General features: G+C 36.2%; 1 protein-coding gene across 4 annotated transcripts in view; it reads right to left on the bottom strand.

The window, feature by feature from the left end:
- pparg (peroxisome proliferator-activated receptor gamma) overlaps positions 1-15,632 on the bottom strand; it is a 35,882-nt gene extending 20,250 nt beyond the window's left edge. Inside the window, exon 1 of one of the 4 annotated variants that reach the window (XM_026932671.3) lies at positions 15,399-15,632. The gene's annotated coding sequence lies outside the window, so the exon portion shown is untranslated. Of the gene's footprint in view, positions 1-2,532; positions 2,677-5,793; positions 5,905-7,680; positions 8,758-15,398 lie in introns of those variants that run through there. The other 3 variants (XM_026932670.3, XM_026932669.3, XM_026932668.3) reach the window with 3 other exon arrangements.
- Between the last annotated feature and the right edge of the window lie 325 nt (positions 15,633-15,957).

The following is a 15,957-nucleotide window of genomic DNA, read 5'->3' as shown; positions in this document are numbered from 1 at the left end:
CAGTAATTATAATAACGATGGTTCTAGAGTAAACAAACATTCATATAGAGCTTGTTTTAATGTTCTACACTGGAGTGTCCTTCAAAAAAGGGTGTGAGTCTGGAGATGATTTTCTGTTGAGAGCTCTGCTTCTGTTCATGCAAGAAAGTTATGGAAAGGAGTTGCTCACAGAGTGTGATGTGAAATCGTTTCCACAGGGACAGTATTGCAACAGAAATGTAATCTTTTCCATTAATATTTCCTAACAGCCATAATGGCCAAGCCAAGGCGAAGGAGTAACACAAAAAATTTTTCATTTATATTCAAAGTTGTCCCACAGCTATGTATATATGATTAATGTGCATTGCTAATATGTTAATGTATCAGGATTGTATCACTCGTAGACGGTACGTGACTACCTCATGCCAGTTTCTTTAATAAATAAATAAATGAATAAAAATGTTACAAAATTTTGCCATCCACATCAACTTATTTGCTGTTAAATGGCTAGAAGTGGACTTTTTCTAGCCAAAACCAGCACCAACAGCAGCTGTAAGAAAAAAACGTATTAAGCGGCTGTAAGAAAAAAGTATTAAGTAAAGTCTGGGGCTTATTTCTTTCTAGCCAAGACTATAGATTCACACACTGTATTATTGACAGTCATATCAAGTGAGTACCCAAAGTGATAAACCCCCTAGATAACCCCATTAGGGCTGATTTATTTAAGCCTGCGTTGCTGACACTTGCATAATACGTCATCAGAACTGATTAAGAAGGCTCACGTGAAACACGATAGCCGGTATAATAAACATTAATGAGGTGGATCACTTCCTCAATCATTAATTTTTCAACTGTTTGTTTTACAAGATGCCTTTGGAGGAGATACCAAAAGCAAACTGGTTGCCCTATTGTCTAGAGAATGTGGAGCCAAGAGGGCACAATTGGCCATGCTCTCTGGGTGGGATGGATGGCATTCTCTCGCTCTCTCTCTCTCTCTCGCTCTCTCTCCTGTCAATCACAGATACACTAGCCAATCGTGGGCATCTGTGAGCTCATGTATGCGGAAGGGGGTAGATAGTGTTTTCCCTGTGACGCAGCATGAGCAGCAGTTCAGTTGGCTGACTTCACATCTTTCAGAGGACGCAAGTGCTAGCATTCATCCTCGCTCGTTGGTAGCTGTCATATGACAGGGATTAGCTGGCTGATGGTTTGGCAGATAACCAAACTGGGGTGAAAAACTGTTTTTAAAAAATTGATGTTGTATTTTGTACTATTAATGTTGTACATACTAGATAAAGGCCCAAGAACAGAACAGTAACTTCTGTGTGGCTTGATCTAAAAAGTTGGCTAAAGCAAAGCGGCGCTTTTCTGTTCATCGAGCTTGCTTTTCATTAAAAAACATACCATGTTTGTGATGGTAAGTGGTGCTGCCTATCTGTCTTTCAGTGAATGAGTGTGTTCCTGTATGTATACATACTAGATTTATGTTTACGTCTACAATCCTGGGCAAAAAAAAAAGGGCCAAGCCCAAAATGGCAGATATTAAGCTTTTAGTGGTCTTAACAACAAATTATTGGTCAGAAAATGAGCAAGAATTAAACAATTGCACTCCTGAGAGCTCCTGTGCCACCATTTGCTGGTTTACTTTTGCTGCAGTGAACTGTTTGTTTGGGGAAAAGTTAGAAACAGGGAAATTCACTTATATAGTCTTCTTGTACACAAAGGTAAAATCATGATAATGATTAAAATGTTTGATGTAATATTCAAACTAACACATATTAAAAGCTTAATATTTTTCCATTTTGGGCTTGGTCCATTTTTTTCCCCAGGAGTGTATATGTTGAGACTCCATGCTCTAAAGCTTAACCCTAATGGTTTCATCATAGTAACGCCGATTTAGTTGTTTTAACTACTCCAACTCCAATTCTGACCAGCCGTCACTGGTTTGTCTGACAAAGAACCGAGGAATAATTTCCAAGAATTATTGTTTACATTATTTAGTTAATTTTGGTAAAAATGTTAAAAAAACTAAAGAAATGGTTAACATAACACTGAAAGGTTGTTTAGGAAACCACACATAGTTCTCCTTTGGCACTGCTTTAAGACTGTAGTGTTTGTAGTACTGTGGAGTCGTAGTAGTTCAGTAGCAGATCGCTTGTATGCTTTTGTGAGTGTGTGTTTATTTTGTGTGTTTGGTTGTGCCTCATTCTTTTCTTCCAGCAATTATATTACAGTTCTTTCTGGTCAGCTGATGGAATCTCAGTCTTGCTTTTTCAGTCTTGGATGCCTGGATTCAACTGCCTCACTTTTAAGTGTCGATAAAATGACCAAATAGAAATGTAAATATGAATGGATTTTAAAAATCAAGTACTTGAATCTGTCAGCAATGTTGCACTTGCCAAACACTAACAAAACACTTTTTCAGAAAGTCAACAGACAACTTATTTGCCTTCATGAACTAAATACAGAGAAAACAAAAACCCATTCTGACATGGACTTGAGACTCAGACAAATGTCCACTATGCAAAATCATTGAAAAAAAAGTGCACTTACCAAACTCACATATTTCAGAGACCGTGTAAACGTACGTATCACGCTACTCACGCTACTTATCGCGGATGTCTCCGTGACTCGTGGAAAGGAGCAATGGAGAGTGCACAAGAAGAACCAGCCTGACGACATTCAGCAACATCTACACATTCATCAGTTGAATGATAAGCACACCGGTCTTTCCTGGTGGAATTTCTCAAAAGATACCACCGCCAACATACACAATATTCTCACAGACAAATGTACAGTGCTAAGCAACAACTTAAATGCTCCTTTAATTGCTGTGCAATTCTGTCTTGCAGTAAAAGCAGAATGGGCCAAGACTGAGGACATACTTTGGATTACAGGTGGCTAGATATAGACAATGTAGTATATACCTGTAGTACATGCTTTGTCATCATGTGATCTGGCACAGAGAACATTACAAGATCACTACAAGAATATTTTCTTACTAAATGGTATCTGTGTTTGATTACGAGTAATTATTATATGAACCGGTGTTATATGCCTATGGTAATCCTTTCTGTCTGACATCTTCTGCTTTTATTCGTATAAGCTTTTGTTTGTATAAGCATATGTCTGGGTTCTCCAGCAAACTCTTTTTTGCTTGGTATTGCTTTCTTTTTTTAATTTTACTTACTTATTCCTCCATTTTCTTTGTTTGCGTACTGCATTTTGGTAGGTGGTGGGTGGGACAGGGTAAGGTGGAGGTTCAAACCTTTGTAGTCACCTTTGTGTGCCCATATTGTGTGCATGCACATAAGTACAAATCAAAGTGTTTTTTTTCCACACTGACTCTTATTGAACACATTCTGTCCTTGAAAAAAAAACGAGAGGTTTCTCAGAAAAACACAGAACGCGACTTACGATTATAGAGTACCACTGTCGGTGCAACACTTTCATCAGAAAAGGCCATGACCTCGAGGCTTTGTCATAGCGAGCTGCAGAAAGAGAAATGTGACTTCCTGACATCAGTGCCAGCGTGAGTGGCAGACAACTCTTCCCCTGTGCTCTTGTCTCTGCCGTGCCCTCTCACTTTGAGACTGAACCCAGACAATAAAGCTGTCACGCCACCCACACGGCTACTACTGAACTTACTAGGCACACATTTGTAACTTTGATGCAGTAATTATAATACACAGACTTAAAACCACATTCTGTGTGGCATGGATTTGTCTAGAATGGCACACGTGAACTCTGATTTTTTTGGGTCTGACTTATTCAAAAAAGTCTCTCCTCATTGGGGAACTCCTAAAGCAGATTTCTCACTTTTACTCCCTATTTTGCTTTGTGTTTCTCACTTTTACTCCCTGGTTTAGATAAAAATGCTTAAAATTTGTTTTTCTTTAAAGGATGATTAAAGTTTTGACACCCATATCTAAACCCATTTGAATTTTCACAAAAAAACAAACAAAAAAAAAAAATCTACATTTTCTGATGTTGACGTCCAGCTGAACTGCCGATTAGAAACATCTTACTTCCATGTTTTGAAATGAATCAGGCAGCAGGATGCACTGTTCGACTCCTATATGCTGCTTTTTGATGAGTCCGACATATAAAAATCAGGAAATAGGTACTCTCGATTTCTGTAAACTTTCTCTTAGCATATCATTTACAGATAAGTACGATAAGTTAAATGTCTCTTGGGCTCAAGAGAAGAGGAGGATTAAGAAATCTCTGAGTAGCTAACAAGGGCTAAGTAAGGTATGATGACATTTATGCTTTTATGGGTTTAGAGATAGTGATAAATAAATTAGATATGATTAAACAACAGTTTTAGTCATGGCCTCAGCTTCAGGGACCAAACACATCTTTGAGTTTGGCCATGAGGGAAAAAAAGGAAAAAAAAATGCATGGTGTTTATTTAATATGCAACAGTACAAAATGATTTATTTTAGTATAATTCTTGCCAATAATAAACAAACAAAAAAAAAAAAGAAAAATAATAAGGTAAGAAGGTAATCACATTTATTTTATTATTTTAAAAAAAATCTAAACATCAGCACTGGTGTTTTTCATTGTATTTTACTCATATCAGTATATTATTATTATTATTATTATTAACAACAATAATAATAATAATAATAATAATAAAAATAAATAGTAGATTTGTTGTAGTAGATTTATTAGATTTTTTTTACTTGTACAAAATCTTATATGTATATAAATATTATATATATATTTTAAAATCATCATAATAATAATAATAATAATAATAATAATAATGATAATAATAATAATAATAATAGTAGTTTGCAATGTGCTTATGTATAATAATACAATTAAGAAGATAAAACAAATCTGCTTAATCTGCTAGATGTTTAGACACTTATTCTATTTTTATTGGAAAATATTTTATTGGAAAAAAAAATCTAGCACTAACTGGAAAAAATTGATCTGGATCTCTCTGTCTCACTCTAATTTAAACACTTGTAACACACAACATATATTAGTCTTATAGTTGATACTAACATTGTCTAATATCAGCTGTAAGATGAATCTCGGCTTACAGTACTTACAGTCTTACAGCAACTACTTCAACATACTCACCTTTAATAAAGCACAAATTCAGAGTCTCATTACAATCTAAGAGTGGACATAAGTCTATAAATATAGAGATTTAGGTATTTAATGGAACATTTGTTTAATGTCTTTATTTTCCGATAGTGAGTCAATTGTAATACTATAAATGAAAAAAGCACAGCACAGGGATCATCAAAAGTCAGTGAATATACAGTGTATATTTCTTTCCTATTTCATAAAAGTAAATGTGTTTCTGAAGAATATTCTTTAAGACAGAACAATTTCTGGAGTAAAAATCCACCAAAGTGAAAAAACTTGTGAAAATCTGTAAAAACAATGAAAATGTAAAACTCACTCACCGAACCTCTTATATAAAATAAAAGTCAAAATTAAAATACTCAATTTAACGGCAGATATTTAATTATTTGCACCCAAATGAGTTATCTGGGATCTGCGACAAATTATTTATCTTTTATTTCAAAATGTTGTAATGAATGTAATTAAAAAGCCATGCCGGACATCAGGATGAGCAGCTTCACAGCATTCAGTGTAGCCAAAAACATGAATGTGGTGCCATATCACTTTGCTATCAGCTATTAAGGTCTGAAAATTATTTAATAATCTTAGTGTTATTTCCATTGATTCCTCCCATGTGACAGTGTGGTGTGACTCTAGTATCAATTTTGAGAATGAAAAACAGTACAAACAAAAAAATGATAATGATCTAAAAGTCTTACTCACCCCAAAACTCAGGCGTTAAGCCCCAAGCCACTTAACTGTGTTTCTTGGTGAGAGTGAGCTTCGTAATCACTGAAGGCAACTTTGGCAACTGGGCAAGTGAGTGGCTATTTCTGTGGTTCTACCAAATTGAACAGGAACTTGATTTTTACACTTCATGGCCTCAGCAAAAGTGCAGACAGCTAACCATCATGTGGTTGTGCTGTGAGGTGTTCGGCTAGCCAGATGACTTCCTGTTGCTTCACCCAATGCTTTTCTGCTTTCCACTTCTCTTTACGGAAAGCTGGAGTAATCACTTCTTCCTCGGGATAATTTTATATAGTAAAGCTGACGTAATAAATTGCTTTCGCTGCACTGTGACATTTTCAGTGTCAGTGCTGAGGTCTTGAACTCTGATCCTATGATCATGACAGTCATAATGACCGACAGTAGCTTTATGAGATGGCTTGTCAGATTTTTTTTTTTTTTTTTTTGTGCTTTGGTTCTGCATTTGTCATTACAGAACTCCTATAATGAAATGAATGCAGTAGCTCCAAAGCATATGTGCCACAATCCTACACAGATTTGTTTTTCTGACACACAACATTGGGGTGATTAAAACCTGGGTATTTAGCTAATGGGCTGAATGCTTGATTCTTCAACTGTGATCCTCTCTCTATGACTCTATCCTACAAACAACAGTGTTAGGTTATGCAAAGAGCATTTACCAAAGACACACTTCATTCCCACTGGAATGAATATTCCATATATTATGCAGATACACACATGAGGCATTTGCGAATAATAGGCATATTGTGTTATTTAACACACAGTATTAATGGTACGTACACACCAAAATACCAACAATACACCAAATGTCCATTCAAGATGAGTCTACCCAGGTGGACTGCATTTTTGACCAGCATCACTGGACCTAGATATTAAAAGGCCGTCCCATTTGGAAAACAGCACGAAGACTGTTGTGTGCTAAAATAAGGTTTCGTATTTTTGCCCAGTTTGAAAGAGCATGGCATGCATCTTTCACAAAGACACCACTCCCATAACGAAACTTCTCTGTAAACGTCTGAAAAATGTGGCAGTCAGAAACTCCACCCAGAATGAGAAACCAAAAAAATAACAAAAGTTAACTAATTTTATGCTACATCATCTTTAAAAAGACTACGTTATTCGGATAATACTGTGCATTGTGATACAACTATGTAACGTAAAGCACTTATGTAATGTAATTACACAAGTACAATCCACAATTCCAGGAAAACTAAATCTGCTGCCCAGCTCTTGTTCCAGATCATTCTACCATGTAGGGTATAATTCGTCCAGCGGATATAGCTAAGTATAAGAGGGCTTGTTAATCGAGATTAAGGTATACACCTTAGACTACCTGTAAAAAGTTAAAGCTAAAACCCAGACTCATCATTTGAAATTTTGTTCATTTTTTTGTGAGGTAATTTTGTTAAAATACCTTTTAGCACAAAATTAAGTCCATACAATGCAAATGCCCTGGTCAGGTCTCACAGAATTGAATATAACACTATAATATAACACTATAACAATATAATTAACTTTTAACAGGAAAAAATGTCAGCGCACTGCTTAGCAGCTAATCCTGCACAATTGTTCGTCATAAATTTTCGACTACAGCTGACTGGACATTTAAAGACTGCAATTCAGGCAAATGATCCTGAGCTATTTCTTCACCAGTCCTTGACCACGAAGCATCTTCGCACACACACCACACACACACACAACACACGTAAGTACGCAGCAACTCCTCAACCGTTCCAGCACATGACTAATCATGATCTCATGCTCTCAAATCCAAAGCCCTGGAGAAAACATTAAAACACACACAAATACATAACTGAGGACGGATGTTGAGCAGTCGTTTACCTGAACATTCTCAACGGACCTTAATGACAAGTCAGATCCGCCGCAAATAGCATTTCTGGCGAGTGTGTCGGACACCACGATCTTTATTGTGTAGCTCCTTGGGAATTTGCTCTTGCACAATATCTGAGGACGTGAACTTTCCCCCAATTGCTTTTAATAGGCATGAGTTAATGGTTGATGCCTCTCCTGAGGTTTTCCGCGCTTCCTCAGCTTCCTCAGCGGATGAGGAAGGGGCTTATGCGAGTCAGAGTGGCCTCAAACCTAGCGTACCAGAGGAGGGCTCTTCCCTCGTTCCTCGAGGTGGACAGGAAAAAGGAGGGACGCTCAGCAGGGGATTTACAGTGCTGACCAAAACCATGTGGCCATGCTGTTCCTGTCCAAACACTCTGAGAAAGGTCAGCTTGCTAAATGATGTAGATGACATTCCCTAAGTACGGCAAATATGTTTACTATCATTTCCGACAATTCTGTACAAATGTCAGGCAGTTGAGAATGCATCTTATGCACTAATGAAACAACATGTACTATTCGGTAAGCAAACATGGCAAGTATTTTCCCAGTCCCAGTGGGCTTGCTTTCAAGATAAAGCACTCTGATAACCTCCAACCTCATTAAATGTCATTTTATGTAACTAATATAACTGGCGCTGATGCACACATCCAATCTCAATTTTGTTATGGGACCTGAAACACAAGATCAATATCTAATCAGAATGGACATCTTTTTCTAATTCAATCCACTGATGTATTTTTAATGCACGCTGCCGACGTATGTGATTTTCAATCTCCTTTTTATAACACACCAATTAGTTCATTAGGCTTATTATTGCCAATGAAGGAGAAGACTACCTGGACGTCTTCACAGCAACACCTTTTAAATAGCGTCTGCAATTATTAACGTCATAAAAGTCAGGGATTAGTATTATGAACCTGTGATGTTCCGTGCTGTCTCTGAAAAGGGGTGAGAAGCTTTAGAGTTAGAGACCCTAAATCCTCCACATGTGTTACTAAGACAAAATTAATTTTATTTTTAGCTTTTAATTGGATTATTTTTGGAATTTGACCACAAATGGTTCAGAGAGTAGAAACTTTAACACTTAAAAAAAATATATAAATATTATATTGTGGGCTACATGCCTACCAGTCAAGAGAACCGTTCAAAGCAAAGCAACGGTGAGAGACAAATTAGAAGAGATCAATATGGCAAAAATGATCACAATATATATTGTATACTGTATTTTTAATAAGATTAGTCATTATTTGGTTCTCTGCCACACCTGATGCAGCCCATCAAGGACCACAAGGCTTAAACATTTAAAGAAATCAAAGGGAAAAGCTTCCCAAACTAACTCTCTTTATCTATTTATTTAATTCTTGCTCATTTCCCGACCAGTGATTTGCTGTTAAGACCATTAAAAGCTTAATATTTTGGGCTTGGGCCTTTTTTTTTTTTTTGCCCGGGAGTGTGTCTGTGTCGCAACCTGGGAAAAACCCATCAGATGTTGCTGTGGCTGCATTCTAGAAATGACAGTGTCTTTCTATAACATAATTTACCAAGAATGAGGCAGAAATGTTTTATTTACTTTCTAAACTTGCCTTGGTTTTCTGCAAAGATCACATTAAGTAGATGAGGAGCCAGATTAATAAATACAGCTGCAAAAATAGCTGTAGGCTATGAATAATGAATACTGTAGGCTGGTATAAAGAGATAGATTTAGTTATTATATTTTATTACCTAACATTGGGTTTATGCTATACACTTGATTCATTACATGTTAAATGGAATGTAAATTAAAGAAAGAAATAGCAATAGCTTTTAGGCAATCAGTGCATCAGTGGAATTGCGAGGGAATCTTTAAATGCAATTTTGTCCCTTTTCACTTCTGGATGTAGCCAGACTTTAAAGTGTTAAAACTGTGTGTAGAAACTTTATATATTTGGGGAAAAAAACACTATACGAAGGGTTTTCCTAGTCCACAACACATATCACTTATTTTCATAAAATATAAATAAGAGAACGGCATAACGAGTGAGCAACAAATTGCTGCATTCATTCGACATATTTAACATAGCGACACACACACGGATGCTATATAACTTGATATAATTTATCTAAATCTCTCATTCTGATCAGTGTTATTAAAGAACTGATGATACTCATTAAGTATATGATATTGTAATGTATGTTATCATGGTAACAAAATACTAATCTTCGTGTCACTCAGGACAAGAAAAGGCTAGACGCAGTATTTCATATCAACTCATTTATAAATGTATAGCAACAGCAAGGGCATTTAAAAGGGATCAACTGTTCAGGGCATTTTCACTGAAGTATTTAAAGTGTTACGCAGTGTGTCGTTTTCAATCCTGACACCATGACGAAAGTCAATAAGCTTCCGCAGTGCTTCTGCTCATCTCTGCTCATGCAGACTTAATGAAATTATACTGTATATGCTTACTTATAAAATAACTTATTGCGCTTAATGAATGTTTGTTAGTAAATACATTCATTCAACATTAACTGAAGTGCTTTACAAATATGATGTACTCTATAAATAAAACCATAAACATGCAGCACGCATACACAATCCACTCACTAACAGCATCCAAAAGGTAAGCAGTTAGATAAAATGTGTTACAAATCTCAGCACTGAATGACATATTTTAACACAAACAGCTACTCAAACCCCCCACAACACACGCACACACACACACACACATTACCGATGATCTTTTATTTATGTACATCAGATACTTACATCTATCTCCAAATTGCATCATGCTTCAAAACCCAAAAAGGAAAAATTCAAACACTGAATGGAAACCACACACCACAGGTGCACACCTGCACTTATCCGAAAATCTTTTTTATGCGCAAGCTGAGACACCGTAGCCTCTCAGCGTATCTAATTAAGCGAAGGTGAAGAATAATATTACTCGGTATAGTTACTTTGTTTTTTTTTTTTTATTCACTGCTTCAATGAATAATAAAAAAATAACCTGTGTTTATATTTCTGGTATTTTTCCTATTATTATTTTTTTTGTTTTTGTTTTTTCCTGTGTACATTTTGTTCTGTCAGCTAACGTCTGGATAAATATTATGAGATATACATAAATGAGGGTTGTTACAATGAGAAAAGAAATTATATACCATAAATAGGCTGATACTAAACACATAACAAGATAACATGATATGACACTATGCTGTCTTATAACATAAAACACATTTTGGGTCGCTTGATGCTATAAAAAAATGAATACCTGCCATTCCAGATGTCATACAGCACTTTCATCTGACACCTGGCATGTAGCTGCGGTTGGCTGAAGTATTTGTTTTACTGCTGATATAGATTTTCCCTACTATCTTTTGTTGTTGTTGTTGTTTTTTAAAGGCAGCTTAATTTGATTATTTAAATAAAATCCTGAAACATGCATTTACTAGCAAGCAAGCAAAGTGCAGACTGCAAATTTAACACTCACGTCTGAATGTAAAATTGCTGAGACAAGCAAAACACATGGCATTTAAAATGTAACAATATTCGCCAAGTAGGTCATTTTGGTCTTTAAAGTCTACACCATTTTATTACGGCATGATACAGAACAGTCATGTAGTGAACACAGTGTACTACTGAAATGGTTCAAGCTTTTAAGGTGGTCCTTTTAAAACAAATTCCACTGTACAGCTGATATTTTGTACACTAGTAAAACAAATTGTATATTTTGTACACTAGTAAAAAAAAAACAAATGAAATACTCTATAAAAATTTTTGAAGCTACCCTTCTGGGGAAAGGTGTCATAGATATGTTAGAGGCAAGGTTTTCTAAATGTTAATTGAGAAGTGCAGACATTTATAATCAAATATGTATTCACAACCACAGGAATATGCCATATTCATTTCCTAGGGAACCCTGATGAAGTACAAATGTGTGGTGAGATTAATTCCCATCACAATAACACAATAACTACCTAAACCTTCATTACATGTCACAATATAGTATCAGAACATCGTATTGAAAAACATTACTACATGCTTACCTGTACCCGTCCACACCGGGCGACGTTTAAGCTGAACACTCGGCATGAAAGCTCTGTCTGCCATTTTTGTTAAATGTAGAACTAGGGGATTGTCTTCTCTGTGAATGAAGTCGCCTTTGAATCGGACCGACTTTGTCTCGATAACACAAACGCACAATTGAAAAACGGGTGCCTACATAGGCAGCCTCCTCCTGAATGAAACACAGGGATAGTGACAGGATTTCGAAGAGTCACGATAATAATATTGCGCACTAAATATCAAGGTATATCACCAATTATCGGGATATTGGCAACAGCAGCAAAACCATCAGCTCTGCCTAATCAGCTGAATATCAGTCCACTGAAGGAGTGTGACAGTCGGGAGGACTGGGATCAAGAGCCTGTACTACCGTATTATTTACACTTTACACTAAAACGTGACGTGATAGCTTTTCAACTTTTCTTCAAAGTTTCTTCTTATTCAAGATGGAAAAAAAAGCTTTTCTTGTATAAGTGTGCACTATAACCCCATCATGAAACTCTTATTTATAACAAAGGCCACACTTGACGAGTCACAACCACCCACATACAGCCATTTAACCAGTGTGTGTTCAAAATTTCAAAGAAAAAAAAATCGCATGATCTGCTGATGCAAGCAACGCAAGCAACTTGAGGTTTGTTTTTAGTGCCGGTTTTGTACTAGAATATGACCAAATATAAACACTACTTCACTCAGATCACTCCGCTGCACATTTATAACAACAGAACAAAGTCCATCACGTTTTATGTCAATTATATAACACGTCTCAGTCCAAACCATCTCATTCCACACAGTGCTCCTTTCTTCACATGCAACACACACACAGATCCTAACACTAGTTATGTTTATAAACTCATCAGATTTAGTAAATCTACAAGCTAAAAATTAAACCCAAAGAAAACACTTGTGCTTACGCCTAGGCAATTTGGCAAAAATATCTTTCAGCAATGGATATTTTCTTATTATAAAATGTATAATTATATATAATATTTTTTTGTACTTTTTTTTTTTTTTTTAATGTTTTTGACATTTTGCCCAAAATACTGTACTACGCTCACAAGTTCACAAATGTTTTTTTTTTTTCATTTAGATTTTATTAAAGAAATAAAGATAAAATGAAGGAAAAACTGAAATTTTATTATATATATATATATATATATATATATATATATATATATATATACATATATATATATATATATATATATAAAATAAAATTAAATTTTATATTATATATATATATCAATGTTTGTTTATACGTTTGTGTGGGGTGTGTGTGTGTGTGTTTATTGTACTGACTCATGATACTCTCAGAAATACATTAACAAAATTTATTACCGAATCAACATATCATATCACCATCTTTGGTTAAGTTATGATAGCTTAGTAATGACGGCTTCTATTTCCTGTATATAGCGTCTTCCTTACAAGTGAGAAGGCTACACAAAAGCAACACAAGCACAAACAAAAAGCAAAAACAAGCAGAACAAAACAGCAGTAAACTTCTCCAAAAGCTGAGCATGGTTTTGATGGCCGATGCCGCCATGTCACCCAGAATATACACACACGCACGCACACATGCACGCACGCACAAACGCACACGCACACAATGCCACCAGGTTCGTTTTAATATCTCGCCTATTGTTTTAATAATAATACTCACCATTTTAATGATCTACTGAAGCATTGCATATTTAAAATAACATCATATTATAAAAAAAAAGTAAACAAAAGTTATTCAGGATCTGATTTATATAAGCGCTTCTTATTCATTCAGGGAAAAAGGAAGCACGCTTCCATATGAGTAATGGCATTTGATACATTAACACCATTCAATGCCATGAACTACTGCTTCATTTGCTGGTTTCACAATTCAACGTCACAATTTTTTGGGGAGGAATTTCTTTAAATAGTGTCATCGCTCCTGATTGGGAGGGTCACAAGAGTGACTTTGGCTCTGCTGTGATTTGCAATGTTCATTGCCTTTTTATTACAGGCATAATCAAAATCATATCACATTATAAGAAATTGATAAGAGGAAATGTGTGTGCGTGTGTGGGCGAGTAGTCTAACACATTTAACACACACACACACGCGCGCACACACACGCGGCCCACACAAAGCAGTTTGCAAATAACTTCATCGATTCAGTGCAATTTGTCTTGATCTTATTGTCAAAATTAGAACTTGATTCATACTTCTAATATTAACACAATTTTGTAACATAATGACAATAATATAAAGGTAACCTTCGCAACTCTTTCCCAAAAAAGAGTCATTTATGACGACATTTAAGAAAAAATAAATCACCACAGTGTTGGGATCATCGAAAGAACATTCAAAGCAACACTCACTCTGTCTTATGATATTGGTTAAGACTTCACCCTTGCCAGTAAATGTGAGTCACGTTTTATGCAAGAAGTTGTATGAATATATTCTTTTACCTACACGTCTTACTTTTTTTTGTCAACAAATTCATTAAAATAAAAAAGTTGCAGCTCATCTGTATTAATATATATTCTATATTCTTTATTATTCATCTGCATTAACATACTAGACGCTCTATCTTCTTTAGGAGACCAAATTGTATAATATTGATTATGTCTGCTTTTTTAAATGATGCTTGATGTTTTAAGGTTTACCAAACTAATGGATTGAAACATCACTGAAACAATATTGACCTATTGTGGAAAGAGCTTTATGAGCTGAATAAAAGAAATCAATCAACTTCGCATCACGTCACTTCCTGCACAAAAAAACAAAACAAAACAAAACAGCGAAATCCTTCGTGAATGAATACACAGACTGCAGCGTTTAAGGTCTCAGTGTGATAAAGCTGACTAAATTTTAAACCAGAACCTCTTGGGTAATGTAGTTAAGCTGATATTTTTTTTGAGGTGCTTTTAAAACGAGATGGCCTGTTTTACCAAAGTGATGTATATGACTATGATGTGTGATCACTCAAGATTTCTGCTTGATTGCTTCCTTTTTGGCATGCTCTTTGATGCAATCCGAGGGGTTAAAGGTCTTGGCCAAAGGCCCAACAGTGGCTTTCTGACAGTTCTGGGATTTGAACTCACAAACTTCTGGTCACTTATCGAGAAGGTTATCCGCCGAGACCGCTTCTCGCCTCGTGTGTGTAAATTATTTCCAAGACACACATTACTTCGATATCTTTAACTTTTCAAGATTTGTGCCGCTAGATTGCTTCCAGTGCACTATCCTGATGGCCTATAGATAAGACACTTACTGATTTACTTTAGGTTACAACCTCAGCGTGAATCTGTAAACTGCTGAGTCACAGGAGAAATGCAATGCCATGCCAAAATATTTATTTCTAAGGCAAATTTGCAATCATTCCTCAAACTGGACACCTACACCTGGGCAGGTATGAAATCACACCCACGTGTATTAATGATTTATCAACCTAACACACGTCAACTATCAAATGAAATTAGAAAACTGAGTTTTATAAGATCACTTACAAAGTGAGATCAGATCATCAGATAAAAGTGATCATTAGTACAAGCTCACTCTGTAGACTGGCTTAACTTAGTACTGAAACTTTCTGAGTTTGAGAAGGATCTCACACACACGCACACACACACACACTCATACAGACACACACGTCGGAGTTTGAAGGTTTAGTAAATGAAATGCTCACCTGCGTGTGTGCGTTTAATGTGCTCTCTCTTGTCGGGTCTCTCTTCCCTGGTGCTGTGGGTCCACACCGGTGTTTCTCCACCTCCGTTAACCGTGTAACAGTCCGTGTTGGCGGTTAAAACCCTTCCTCGGTAACTTTTTGAGCTGAAGTGCTGTGGTTTTATCGCCCGATGGCAGGTGCTGCCTCTGCGCTGATGCTGAGAGCAGAGCTTTCTGTGCGCGTTGCCAGATTGGGTCCAGCATTCAACCCCTACAGGGGCGGTTCTTGGATATTATTCATGTGGGAGGGCAAGGGGGGCATTAACAGGGTGGCCCAGCTGAGGATCTAGGCTACACTACAGAAAAAGCAATCATATAAGTAATAATCAATACATTTTAGCCCAGACAACTGTTGCTTAAATGAAGCCAGTATTATGTAAGGAATAAACCATCTTGGGGGAGGAGTGTTTGTGTGTGTTATAGAAAAATAATCAACAACGAGGTGTTGTGATACTGGGTGGTGGAACGCCTGTGAGACCAGTTACTTCCTGTTAACGCTTACGTTATAACAGCTATAAAGA

This window comes from Pangasianodon hypophthalmus, chromosome 20 (assembly GCF_027358585.1).
Source record: "Pangasianodon hypophthalmus isolate fPanHyp1 chromosome 20, fPanHyp1.pri, whole genome shotgun sequence".
Classification (NCBI taxonomy): domain Eukaryota; kingdom Metazoa; phylum Chordata; class Actinopteri; order Siluriformes; family Pangasiidae; genus Pangasianodon; species Pangasianodon hypophthalmus.
This window is presented reverse-complemented; position numbering and strand designations above follow the sequence as displayed.